We start from the raw sequence: 14,602 nt of genomic DNA, 5'->3' as shown, positions 1-14,602 counted from the left end.
AGTAATGTTCAGTTTGAGTAAAGCACCTCCTGAAAGCTGCTATACACAAGTATGCAGTCACGGTGTATACCCACCTCTTGGTAGAGGGGTTTACTGAATATATACCTGATATAGCCAGATATATGTATCATTGTCTGTCTCACAGAGCAAGGCTGCAGCCAATCATGTTACAATCTTTCGTGTAATCTATGATGTTAACTGCTTTGGTACCCTGACTTAAGCATTCAAGGCAATGCTTACATCCAGGCTGTGTACTTCCCCTGGGAGAAGCGCTGTCTTTAGGATAATCTTAAGGATTTTAAGTGTAAACAAAAGTTGTCATCGTTCCCTAACCTAAGTTTCATGGAAGGGTTTAAAATGTATGTGTAAAGGTTAAATACTAGTAGCAGGCTAATTGTGCTCATGTGCAATCACAAAATTGAAGCAGACAGTATACCCACCTACCAAGACACCACCACAGCACTGACTATAGGTGAATTAAACCCAGACTTCTGACCACAGACTGGAAAGTAACACATGACTGTTGCAACAATGGAGTATGGAGAAAATGAGAGGCCATGAGTGTAATTATGTTATGATTTGCCATAATCACTGAATAATTATCTTGTGATTTTGACCTAACAAGCTTGTTGGTTAGATGTTCAAAGTTTTGTGTGGCATGCTGTCCCATCTTATTCTAATAGTTTATTTGATGGAGACATAAAACAGCAAATCTATATCATTTAAACAACAATTAGATAAAATTAAATTCATATGAGCAAGTCAGGTTTTTTTTATCTTATACCCTACTCAACATCAGCACTAACATTTTTGCAATATTGCAAATATTTCATAGTCATCTCAGAAAGGCTGAAAATGTCCAACTTGACTGCAGTTTTTGTCATTTCCCCCAACCTAAGCTGGCTACTCTCGTCTGCATTCCAGTCAGGGTGTTTCAAATGAGCCTAATCTCTGCCTGATATTGCCTTATGTCACCGCTCACATTTGACATTAGCAGATAACAACATAAGTTATTACAGCCTACTGCTGCTGCAACCAATCGACAAGCCTGCTGTAATATGCCTGAAGTATTCCTATAAGGATTCATGCTGTCCTGTAGTAATCAAAAGTTAGTTTAAAATGACTTTAGATTACACAAAAAGCAATCCCTATCAGGGATTTTCACGTCTGAGGACGATTACTACATGACAGTCTTATCTAATGATCGTGAAAAGACAGATTTTGATTACATAGAGATCATTGTAGTCACAAGAAAACAAGCTGCTTATTCTTTGATAATCAGTACAAAATAATACCAATAATTACAGTCATGACCTCTGTGCTCCTCTGTACTCTGTTGTTGCTGTGACAGGTGTTACTTTTCCCGGCCTGCTTCAGACTTCAGAAGTAGACGTGGGTGGTGTAGGCAAAGTTAATATTGCACTAATTATCACAGTGGTGGTAATTAGTGCAATAGCAGCAGTCTCACTATCGATATGTGAAGATATTTACGGAGATATTTAAAACATTGATAAAAAGTCAAACTCATGCAGAGAAAATCGATATATCGTGTATATATACAGATATAAAGGGCATTGGAAGGAATTTCCAGAGCCAATTTGTAGTTTTGGCATTCCATTCATTGATTTGTCTTTGGCTATAATTGGCGAATGAAACTCGGACTCATTTGTTGTTAGCCATTCTTTTACCAGCACATTTAGCTCCATTAAAACACAGCACAGTAATAATGACTATTAACAAAGCTGAAGTACAAACAGCCATACTTTCCATTAGGGCTGGACAATAATTAAATATTGTCATTCAACAACTTTCAAGTCCAACTTAAAAACAAAACAAAAAAAATTCATGGATGTTCATTCTTGACTTTGAGAACAGTTTGAGTAACAATCAGTAATTACAATTCTTTTGGGGGGGTTTGAAAATGCAGGTCTAAGATTGAGGTTGTTGTGCAGATTGTAAAGCCCTTTGAGGTGAATTTGTGATAACAGGTTATATAAATGAATAATTGACTTGCCGTGTTGACAAGGATACAGCATTTTAACCAATCATGCTGACTAAAGGCTTTTTAATATATCTTTTCTTTTTGCTCTGCCTGTGTGTGAAGGACGGAACACAAAGTGAATTTTAGAGGTGGCGTGAATCCATACCAACACAATGGGAATATGTATGTGATTAGATGCACGATTGAAGACACGTCTGTGGGAATTAAAAATGTTTTAACTTGAGTAGAAATGTCACACTTATCCTCACGCTTTATGAATCTAGAGTCTGTGCAGTTGATACATTGGCTGTTTGGGGCGAGTGAACATGGATTGCATAAACATTCAGAAAATTTGCTTCACTCTGTCTCAACAGAGAGGGGAACAGTTCATAAACACCAGTTTGATGTCTGTTTTTGCCACTCTGTGATATATATGGATTTTGGAAATATATTTTTATTAATATCACAGTGAGATTTCAACCATATCCCCAGCCTTACTTTACATGATAAAAGTAGCCAGGGTCCAGTTACATGTGATACTGAACGTAATGAGGGTCTTTCAAACATCAAGAGAGAATTTAAAATGTAATCCTCCAAAAAATGAAAAAGAAAAATGTATCAGTTGGCTCCACACGAGGAAGATCGATTGTCAGAACTGCAGTTAGAAACTAGAAGAAATGGCTTGGTCCATTTCCTCCCTTATATTTGCAAATGGAAAAGAGCACATGACTCACTCAGTTCTCTTTAGACTGTTATTGCTATGAATTTGTGATCAGTACGACCTCAGGTTAAGTAATATCACTTAATGAAATTATTGGTAGAGCTATGCATTGTTATTGTGGATGGCACAGTAATTTATACTGTAAGCAAAGGTTAATCTAGTTTAATTTACGTTCATGACTTGCCAGTATAGAACAACAGATAAACTGAAGATGATATTGCTTTTGCAAAACAAGCAGGTGTTGCTTGGGCACAATGAGCATTTTCCACCTTCTATTTGCAGGAGTGCTTTTTCCATTAAGGTACAGCAACACAGTGAGGAAGCACAAATGAAAATGTCTGAGTAAATCGATTCTGCCTCCTACATGTTCAGAATGTTTATTAATTCCTACCAATATTTGCCCAGAGCTTGAAAACGGGTGACTCCTTTAGTCCCTTACATTTTAGTTCATTGAACCACTAACCACACAGACACAACTGTGCTAGAAATTTTATCACCTGTTATTACTTTGATTGTGACCATCGACTATATATAAAGGTGGATGACGCCGCTCCACTTCCTCCCACTATACAAAATGAAGCCAAAATGTTACAGGTACTGGCAACTTGCGCTTTTGATGTAATTTGGAGCCAGAGTCTGCGCAGTAGTAATCAGGCTTGGAGCCGTGGTATTGAGGTCTCACCCCCAGCTGAATCAATCACGTGCATCAATATCATCAAATAACTATCAAATAACTAAATAAAACCAAACTCATAAGAAAAAATTACACTTTAACATACATTAGGGTGATAAGAACTACCTCAAATGAAACCATCTTTGGGAAAAATATATTTGACGTGTACTTGTGTGCTAACATTGAGGGGGCGGGGTTTATGACTGATTGATTTATACTGCAGCCAGCAGCCGGGGGCAATCGAGATGTTATGTCTTCATTTTCTGTCATGTCGTCAATCTTTATATGTCTGTGATTTAAACATGTAATATATTTTGACATATTTCTTGTACTGCCTCCTCGTTTTGTGCATAAAATGAGGAATGCTGCATTTGTCGCGGGTAGAGACGCTCAGTTCCCCTGCATTATATTGAGCGCCCCGAGCCTCAAGATCAGGTATGCACACATCAATGAAATTTGCAGAGCATTGTAATTAATTTTAGACAGTCCTTTAAAACGTTTATTGCCCTATGTGTCTATGATTGTGACCTGCATCGCACCATCATAAACAGGGCTGTAGTTTTTAACTCATTTACATTCAAGGGCTGTGGTAGTTTGTTTATCTTCACCAAGACTGGATTCCTTTATGTGAAGGCCAAATTGTCAATATGGTAGGAGCCCATTTTCAGTGCAGCATTGCTCCAGTTTGTTTATGGGAAACAAAATGTTTCCACTCACACAAGTCTTGTAGGGATAATAAATACATAGCAATAACCGAATTTCTTAACTAAAGTTCCATGTTTTTTGTTTTTGCTGTGCTTTTGCTTTGACATGAGATAGCTTCCAGTCTTGAATTACTGTTCTTAATAAAATTAATCTTAGAGAGATTGGTTGTGCCTCTGAGCTTAACACTGGCTCCTTTTTTTTCATCATTAAACCCATTTAGTTTGCTCTTGGTACATATTGTGCTCTGCCTTGTGTTGTCCCTTTCATTTGTGCTTTAACAACCATGGCCAATACAATTATGTTTCAGAAGCCTTTAATTTGTGTTTAATGCTAAATCCAGAATATCCCTTTATTTCACACAAGGGTTTTACATGGATGGTAATATTGTGTGCTTTTATTCCTATTGTTATCGCTTGTGTGTTACATATTGTACAGCATCATCGGTGCTGCCTTTCAAGATGTCAGCTAAAATATATGTTCGGTAATACATAGTAGGTCAATGGCCCTCAAACACTTCCGTACTCCAGTCTTACAGTGCCGTGACCAGAAATGGAGACACCATCACCAACAGGCTTTCAGAAAGTTTATTTCTATGCACTGTGGTAGTCTGAAGTTGCAGAACATGCTGCAGTTACAGATAGAAAGCTGTTAGATGACGTGATGGCCCGCGGTCGGTGGCCGACAGAAGGTCACACCTCTGCCATAAGAGTAACAGACCGCTCCAGCATTCCCCAGCCTTCTCTGTGTGTAACCATCTGAGCTGACATTTGAATTTTTGCCTTGTACATTGATGCATGGAGTGATTTTAGGTGAATGTTTGACTGTATTTATTTATTTTAATGACATGTGCAACTACAGCTTCATATGTGTGTGATATTTGTCATAATGCATGATTGGATTCCACCACTTGTTTCATGCTTAGAGTTGTCGCTGTTCTCTAAAACCTAAAAAAAATCTAGAGCTGAAACTAACAATTATTTTTATTATTGACTGATTTGCCAGTTACTTCATTAATTCATTTTACAATTGTTTTTTATATAAAATGTCAGAACACAGTGAAAAATGCACAGCATGGTTTCCAAAAGCTCAAGTTGACATACTCATATTGCTTTCTCTGTCCTATCAGCAATTCAAAACCCATGGGTGGTCATTTTAATGTCAAAGAAGTCTAAGGAAACCAGAAAATATTCACATTTGAGAAGCTGGGAGCTCGAGAATTTTTCGTATTTTATGTTGTATTTTTCCTGCAACTAATTGATAAATTGACTAATGGTTTCAGCTCTAAAAAGATTTTGAATAAACATGAAAGCACGTAAGCTGTGTATTATTATTATTTCAGCTTTCAGCTGTGTCTTTATGAAATGTATTATCTTATGATTCAACAACCCGTGCTGCCTATTTTTAATTATTAGTTTGAATCTCTCTCTGTTCTGGTAACAGATTTCAAAGGGTATAGCCAAAGGGAAAGCCATTGCATTGACAAGGGAGCACAGTATCTGCCCTTTTGAAAACTCATTGGATCATAATTATTTTTGTCTCCCTCTACTGGGTCCTGCTAAGGTCTTATTACACACCAGTTAAACAACTGATTTTCCAGACCATCAAATAGACAGTCATATCTGCTGCAATGCATGAAACTGTTGAATGTCTGGAATGTAAATAGTTAAAAAATTACATAGTATGCTGCTAGTGAACAAACAGTTGACTGTTATAACTGATTATGTTTGTAAGACATACTTGATACACATTAACAAAGAACAAAACAGTTAGATGCATATTTCCCATGCTCCACAATAAATAAATAAATATTTAAAGCTTGTTATTCATCAGATCTATGTCTAAACACAGATGATAACCTGCCTTTGTTAAACCTTAAGCCTTTGATCATTAGCTTCTTAAATAGATCAAAGCTTGCATACATTGGTTCATGATGAATCTGTTTTCTCATTTTAGTGTAAACTGAAATAAAATCAAGCCCTTTGCTACCTTGGGCCAGTCTGTTGCCATGGCAGTCGTCTGTGAGGTATGCTCCTATGCTCTTATCACGAATTGCATTACTCTTATGTTCAGCCCAATTACCCGACTCCTCTAACAAGCTTTAAGGTGCAACAGCACTCTTCCTGGGGTTAACATGTGGTGCAATGCAAACCTCAGCCCTATCCCATAGTATCTCTATGTGCCACACAGTGGCTCACCAACATTTGATTGAACATGTTGACCTCAAAATGACATCTCATTACCCTGCTGATCAATATATCGGAGTAGTGCATATAACAACATACTGAAGGAGGCACTCTTCACTCAAGAGAATCAATATGTGAGGATAGGCACAATAAGATATTTTCTTCTCCCGGAATATTTCAAGAGAAAAGTCATGTAGAGGCGTTTGTCCTGGCATTGGTATTTAAACCAGTCTCAAGGTCATCCTAAATCGTATTTCCACTTTAAGATGTGTTTCAGTAATGTTTAATCTTCAAGTATCACAGTTAATCATTCTGTAATTCATCTACTAGACATTTAGATGTTTTCTTCACTCATTTCATTGTGGAGAGAGAAACCAAAATTAGCACTTCTGTTGGTGTAAGTGCATTTATCTCACTCTATCCTAAAGTCATATTATGCTTATTTTCAGGTTCATAATTTTATTTAGTGGTTGTATTAGAACAGGTTTACATGGTTTCATTTTCAAAAAAACACCATATTTCTGTCACACTGCACATTGCTGCAGCACCTCTATGCACCCTTGGCTCCTGAGTGACATTGGTCCCCCATGCCGAGGCCCATCTTACTTCCTGACTGGCATCACAAAGATCGTGATTAGAGTAGCACCAGGTGGCGGTCCAGTATGCAATTTGTGGGTTATATTTATTAGGCCAGCTTGTCAGTCTTAAATGTTAAATACTAATCTAATTCATAATCTAAAGCATGACAGAAAATAGAGATTACAAAGTTACCTGGTTAGAAAATTAACATTGTAATTATTTACATTTCCATGCAGTTTGTAGCATCCAGTAAGCTGCTTTGTAAAATGATGTGCTCTTCTTCATTCATTAAATTAATTTGCTCTTGCGCATTTTGTGCTAAACTTACGTTTCCTGTGTAGACTTGTTTGGGGACTGATCCACAATTTGACCACTCTAACGAGTTCCAATTTATTAGCCTTCCTTTGTGTTTTGAGGGAGATGCTTGTTATTACTATACTCTCCTCTGAGACTCATTATGGCTGTGGAACTGGAGGATATAAAATAATGGTTTCGCTTGGGACATGATTGTTACCAGAAACACATGTTTTGAATGTAAAGCTTCCTCACCTTTGTGTGTTTGTTTTGTTTTGTTTTGTTAAGGTGCTGGGCTGTTGCAGCGTGGACACTAAAATGCCAAGTGTGTATTCATATTCACACCCTTCAAAAGTGCCAAAGTGACTGTTGTCATGGATATCCAAATGTGACTCTGGCTGAGTTCAGAGTTTGGTGTAATTCAAAATTACAATGGTTCTCATTTATTAATGGGTTTGATTGGAAGCCTACATGCCACCTGTGGATTTTAATGGAGAGCAATCGAAAGTGGGCATTGTGTTAAGAGCATTGCCAGAAATGCACTGTAGGTGTTGTGAATGTGCTCACTCAGCTTGCACTCCTGTTAACATTGAGAAACTGCCATGAATCAGTGTCTGTATCACCACCATGCCAATCTTTACATTCGCAGTGGTTTCAACAATAGCACAATAAATGAGCACTAAAACTCCTACTAAGTGAGCTGAAGGGGTTATGGGGAGGACATTGACAGAACCGCAAACATGCAAGAGATAGTGAAACACAATCACACAGTTAGCACAGCACTGAATTCTGGCTGTATTGTTATCTGTAATTGTAATGACCTTACCTGAAATGTGTTGTTCTGATACGTGCGAGGAGGAGTGGTGACTCATCTAGTTTGCATTTTCTGTAACTGTGCTTATCTCAAAGTGTCTCTATTCTGCAGCACAGTTCGTACCTTCCTGTCTCCCGTCTCTGCCTCTGCATCTGCGGATTAGTAAACCTTTGCTGGTGCTGATTCACCCTTTGTCCAATACAACACAATCCACAGCTCATACTATTTTGATCAGAACATTCTTGGTATGATGTCACTCAAACAAGCAAAAAAACATCATATTATTTAGCACAAGTGTATACTTAATGTCTGTATGTGTATGTTCTGTGTTTGTTTTCATCTGTTGCGTCAATATAAGCTCAAACAGACCCATCTCAGCTCCACTGGCTGTAAATGCAGATGTGTTGAGTAGCTTTGTTTTGAAAATTTCTCACATAAAAGAACTGTTTATTAGTGATTATTGGGTGCCTCAGAAAACAGTAATTACTAAAATAATAGTGTCCTCTTTGAATTTAACAAATGCAGCAGTCAGATAATTTATTTACCCCAGGAAGCGAAGGGAATCTGTCTCTCTTCCTCATCCCCTCTTTGTTTCATCTCCATCTTCTTCTCTGTCTCTGCCTCTCTCTTATGTCTGCCGATAAAGTCTATTAGGAGTCTCTATGTATGACAGCCACGGGGGAACATTCCTTTTTGAAGACACTTCACACTGAACACTTAAAACAGTAATTGTTATTAAGCAACTGCTGCTTTGGTAGCTGAACTAGCTCTCCCTAATGGCTGGTTTTAGGCTACATGTTCCGCAGATGTAGTCTCTTGATAATGCTGCTGCTGTTGAGATTCTTTTGAAATGCCTGCCTCGCTGTTTACTCTACAAGCTGATGCCGTATGGTAACTGTGACGTCCAGTCAAGATCATGTTAAGACGCTCTTGCAAAAACATTAAAGTCTTCATACGTCAGTGTAGGGCTCGGCCCAGAGCCGACGGAGATTCATTTCTCTTCAGTGGATCGTGGGAAGGCTCTCTGCAGACAAGTCAATGTCTCACTCACTCTGCTTAGTCAGGCCTAACACGCCCGAGGCAGATCACTCTCTGCTTGCATATAAATTAAAGCAGATAGCCTTGTTCGTGCTTTATTATCTGCTTTGCTGCTGAGTGCTGTTTCAAACTTCTCACTGCGAGGTGGTGCTTATTTCACAGAGGCTAATGACGGAAGTGTCGACCTCATTCGCACTCTTCAAGCTGAGGATGAGTAACGACCACCGTCATGAATTTATGGGAAGCGCTGCAAATGAATGATCAGGGATTCACTGTCTTTCTGCTTTTATTACATTTCCAAAGCAACACCTTTGTTTACACTCGGTACATAAGGCACTGTGCATGTGTATGCCACATTTTGAAAAGAATGAACAAAATGTGACTCACACTGGATCGTACCAAAGGCTCTGTTTTTCAGCTAGGTTATTTTTTTTGGTATTTGCTCAAGTCAGGGCATGATCACTGGCTTATAGTTTTTATCTACTCCAGCATATTGGATTTGAAATAAAACAATAACTATGAGGTTAAAGTGCTGACTTTCAGTTTTAAGAGTATTTAAGGGTGTTCACATCCATATTTGGTGGAAAGTGTAGGACTAGTTTCTTTTTTATACATGGTCCCTCAATTTTAGGACAATGCAGCTTAACCGTGACCCCAAACGAGCAGCAGAAGCTATCGGGGAGGTTTTCAGTGCCAAGTATTTTAAAATTCCGGACAGGGCAAGTCAGTACTTGGGTGAAGAACAGACTGAAGGGAAATCCCCTAAAATAATTAAGAAGGGAATATGGCTGCAGCACAGCATAACAAGTAAAGATACTAAGTGACTGGTGATACCCCTAGAGAGTTAAGTCAGGCATTGACTGACGAAGCTTAATTTGGTCCCCCAGAAACTGGTGAATCGTGTTTAAGAAGGGCTTGAGTTCTTACAATTTTCATCTAATATGGGTACAAACAACCTCAAATTAGAGACCCTAAACACCCATTCACACAGGTATTTTCACTTATGTTGCCTGATTCGACCTCTTGTCAGGACCATGTGGGTACAAACAAGGCTTTATTTACATCTCTCTCACTATTTCCTGTTAGTTTTGCTTCACCTGTTAGGATGGGACAATTTACCAAGTTCTGATTGGTCCATAGAGTTGCAATTCCAAGCATAGCTCCAACCAGCTTCAACCTTAGTTGAAGTATAATCAGCCTGCTTACTTAAAAACACCTGCGTGTGTGTGTGTGTGTGTGTGTGTGTGTGTGTGTGTGTGTGTGTGTGTGTGTGTGTGTGTGTGCTTAAAGTCATCACTTAAACCTCACAGTCATTGTTTGATTTCAAATTCAAGAGGTTAGTTTCACTAATCCCTTTCACTAATTTAACTAATAGTCAGATTCAGAAAGAGGTCTAAATTCATCCATTGCACAACTGCTTCAAACAGCTCAGCTCCCTTCACTCCAGCAGAACATGTTTGCCTTCTGGAAGAATCCATCCGTTATAAGAAATATTCCCAGACATTCTATTGGGAAAATTCAGTAAAAAGTGTAACAAAATACTTCAAGTAGCATTAAAATCCCTGTGCAGTGCAGACCTTAGTACAGCTGAGATGCTGTGACTTCTTAATGTGGCTTAGGGCTCAGTACGTCTGTTAACTCGTCAGTCAGGCTCAGGATAGTTTACTTGGAAAACGAGAAACGACTGACATTGTCCCAGTCCCTGTAACATCCTGCTTAGTATGGATCTTGGTCACCATCCATCCATCATCCCAGCTGACATCGGGCGAAAGGCGGGGTACACCCTGGACAGGTTGCCAGTCCATCGCAGGGCCATACATAGACAGACAACCGCTCACGCTCACACTCACACCTAAGGACAATTTTGGAGACACCAATTAAGCATGCCTGCATGTCTTTGGATGGTGGGAGGAAGCCAGAGCACCAGGAGAGAACCCACATGGACACAGGGAGAACATGCACACTCCACACAGAAAGGCCGGTGCAACCGGGGTTCGAACTCACAGTGCTAACCACTTTACCACCGCGCCGCCCGATCTTGGTCACAGTTCTTTAAAAAAAACAAATGTAATGGATCTGTATCAAGGTTATGTGTTTATGTAAAAACAAAAATACTATTTGCCGATACATTGTTATTGGATTTTTAAAACTCTCAAATATCTATTTTAGTATCAGCCTAAAAATCCAGTATTGGTCGGGCTATAGTATAAAATATTTTTGTGAGACCAGCTCCTGGAGTACAGAGGCAGCACAAAAAAATGTGTCACTTTCCAAATACAGTTTGTTGCCCCTGGATCATTCTTCATTCGGGAGTTATTTTGGATGCAAGAGTTTTGTAACCTCTGTGTGTTCTGCAACAGCAATGTCTTATCTGCCCAATGCATTTTTTAAGTCTGTGTTTGGATTTGCTAATCTAAATTGCTAGTGGAGTACCTAATACCAGGGTTTAAGATGCAGAATAGAAAATTAGCCATGGGTCTTTCATTATCCTAATGAACTCATTATGGGTCTGATAATTGTCCTCAGTTGGCACAACAGATTGGTAGCTGTTGGCAAGTAATATTTCACAACAAGTTTATTTTCTATATTTTATTATGTGTTAATACAAGAAACACTGTAGCATTCTGTTCTACACTGACATAGTTATTGGCACAGTAATTCTTATTTCCAGGCAATCTAATTGCCATGTTGTCATTGTAGATGCTGTGATTATAGTTTCATAAGGGTTGATTTCATCTGTTGGATCATCGTCCCTTCTCTTACACATGAATTATTAAAACGGGGTGGTGGTGATGGGGAGGGGGGTGGGGGGGTGGTGATGTAATTAGTTCAATCAGAGAAATGGAACATGTGACAAGATTAACTAGATCCATGGGAATCTGCCCACATGAAATTTGGGAACAACAGTTGTGCCAGTGATTCAAACTAGGGATTTCGAGGACACAACACACATGGAAGGGTTAATGCATGGAAGTGCTCTACGTTGGTTTGGACAGACTTCTTACTGCTGAATAAATTCTCAAAGGAAATTTTAAAAAAATCCACTAGCTTTGAAATCAGAGAGAAATGGGTTTCTGTGGTTGTCTCTAGAAGGGAAAATGAGGCAACAGTTGCAGGCAGATAGCCTAGTGCTTAGATGCAGATTGTTATACAGTATTACTCATTGGTATGCGTCTCATTTGAAACCTGCGTTTTTTGTTACCTATTATAAGAAACATTTCTGCTCGAGTCAGTGTCTGAGCAGGGGCAATGTTCACTTAGGCTGTTGTTCATCCTAATTTGCCAGGTTAGGTCTGTACTCATTCAGGCTTGTCGCAAGCTATCTTTCCTCCTGTCCTTTTAAAGAGGATTTCACTCAAACTCATGCCCAGACCCAATCTCATTTACCAGACCAATTTCCTCTGCAAACCAGAGCCAATGTGAAATATGCCATGCTCTTGTCTATTGTGAATGTGAGGGCCTATTCTCCGACATGTTTGGCACATGATGGCAGCGCCTGGCCCGACACCAAAACATCACTGTGAACACTGCAAGTGATAATAGTACAAGAATATAAATTCTGGCTTGATTCTAAAAATATACTGTACATTTCAGTACTGTATGTAAGTGTAGTGTGAGATGCTTCTTTGATACTCTGCTCTCACTGCTGTGGTGTTTCTGCACTGCATTCAATTAGCATCACCAATAATGCGTTTTTTCCTTTTGTTTTTTTCTTCATCTGTTCTCTTTAGACATGATGGTTATTGCTGTTCATGCTGTTCATCCTTTTTAATATGTACTCCAAACAATTGCTGCTAGTAGCGTAACATCTGTCACATGCTGTGCAGCAGAGGGTTTTCCCTCTGGAACACCTAACTTCAGAAGACCTTTGTGTAGATTGACAAACTCTTATGCAGGGACATTAACAGGGGTACAGAGAAATCTATATAAAATCCTGGCCATTTAAAAGAGAGAAAATATAATCAAAGTCTTATCGGAACTCTGAAATCACAGCACTGCAACTTGATAATTCTGAAGTTCAGTTTCTCCCTTCCAGACTTGGTGAAAGTCCCACACGCCACAGGCATGTTCTGGCAGAAGGGTGCTCGGCTTGTACCAGGGGGTGAGAAACCGCTCCCTCAGCCAGCAGGATAACATTCTCCTCCCCTCCAGTCTCACAAAACCACCTCCTGCCAAGAGCCTCCTACTGCACTGCCACCTGGTCTTCTGTTGTAAGTCTAATCCCAGCCAGAGACCCATCCATAAGGCAGCCAGGCTTCCTTATGAAGCTGTAGTCCCACCATCAGACCTCAGCAAGGACCCTGGCGATGACATGTATGAATAAGCAAGCCTCAGTGCCAACTGTTTAGCTAATCTTCTTTGTTTATGTGTGATTGAATTACAGGATTGAATAAGCAGAAAATTAATTGTTGACTTTTAATACCATCCCCACAAATGTGTTCGCCAATTGAGGTAGTCATTGATGGAGGGCATTGCACTTATCTGTGAGACTGTTTTTTAAATCAAAAGGCCTGTGTCTAAAATCCTAGATCTAGTAGTTAAAATGAAAGAAATACAGTATAAGAAGGGTCATTTCAGTTAATTTAACAACAGTCTGTTGTTTTCAGAAATGGATGGTTTTATTAAACAAAGGCAAAGGCATTTAAGGGAATTGCATGCTTTTGATACAGGATGCCTGAGCTACACTGGGACCTAGACATTTAGTTAGTCAGTATGAGAAAGGTTGAGGCTGACCTTTTTTAAATGGAATATTCCCTAAGAACAGTCGCCAGTGACCAAATTTAAGTCTTCAATCTTGTAGATGTACACTCTGGCATTCAGAGCTCTTATGTTTATCTCATTGATTCAGCCAACGTCAAGCACCATGGCGTTACAAGCAAAATCCCCATCTCCCCCCCGCCCCCGCCTACCATTTTTCCCTCTCTTTTTAAGGTTGTGCCAATGGTGAATACAAATTGTATGTGATATTTAAACAGCCATAACATTTGCCTAAATCAAACAGTCATTGCCCAAAGCAGGTTGCCTTCATCAGCAGCATGTTAAAAGCATGCTCTTGATTAGTGTTTGTAATTTGCCCTGCTGTCTTTTAGTGAGAATACAGCACATTAGCCGTATGCTTAAAGATGACAAGGCTGCTGTCAGGGGCTACAGTACAAACTCCTGTCCTACCAACTGTTGCTGGTGTTTCACAATTATCAATTTATTCAGAGAGAATTTAATTTAATTCTAAATTAGCAATTGAACCGGACTGAAGTTAGTGAATCTCTAATAATGAATTAATCAAAGTTATTAATTATTGTAATGAAATTACCCATCCACTCATTAAGTCATTTCATACTAAACAGCATCAATTCAGAATTGACCCTTAATTCAATAAACAAAAATAGGGCAGTAGTTTCAGACCCTTACTCCAGTGTGCTGTGTGCCAAACAATTCACTCATGCTTTTAGTCCACTGAAGCTGCCAAAACACTCTTTGCGTGTCAACCACACGCCGGGGAGCTGCACATGACACAGTTCCACAATTTCAATTCTGTCATCATAGCAATTAGAAACCATAATGTCATTAACAATGAACAAAATAAAAATTTGGAATCTGTAAATTGATTGAACAT

The 14,602-nt window shown here is 39.1% G+C and overlaps 1 protein-coding gene across 1 annotated transcript in view; it reads left to right on the top strand.

Annotated features, from left to right (window-relative positions):
- Positions 1–14,602, top strand: part of LOC123972468 — a 61,213-nt gene that overhangs the window by 25,849 nt on the left and 20,762 nt on the right. The window lies entirely within an intron of this gene.

The sequence above is a fragment of the Micropterus dolomieu genome, linkage group LG06 (assembly GCF_021292245.1).
Source record: "Micropterus dolomieu isolate WLL.071019.BEF.003 ecotype Adirondacks linkage group LG06, ASM2129224v1, whole genome shotgun sequence".
Taxonomy (NCBI): domain Eukaryota; kingdom Metazoa; phylum Chordata; class Actinopteri; order Centrarchiformes; family Centrarchidae; genus Micropterus; species Micropterus dolomieu.
The sequence above is the reverse complement of the archived record's forward strand: the minus strand, read 5'-3'. Positions and strand labels throughout refer to the sequence as shown.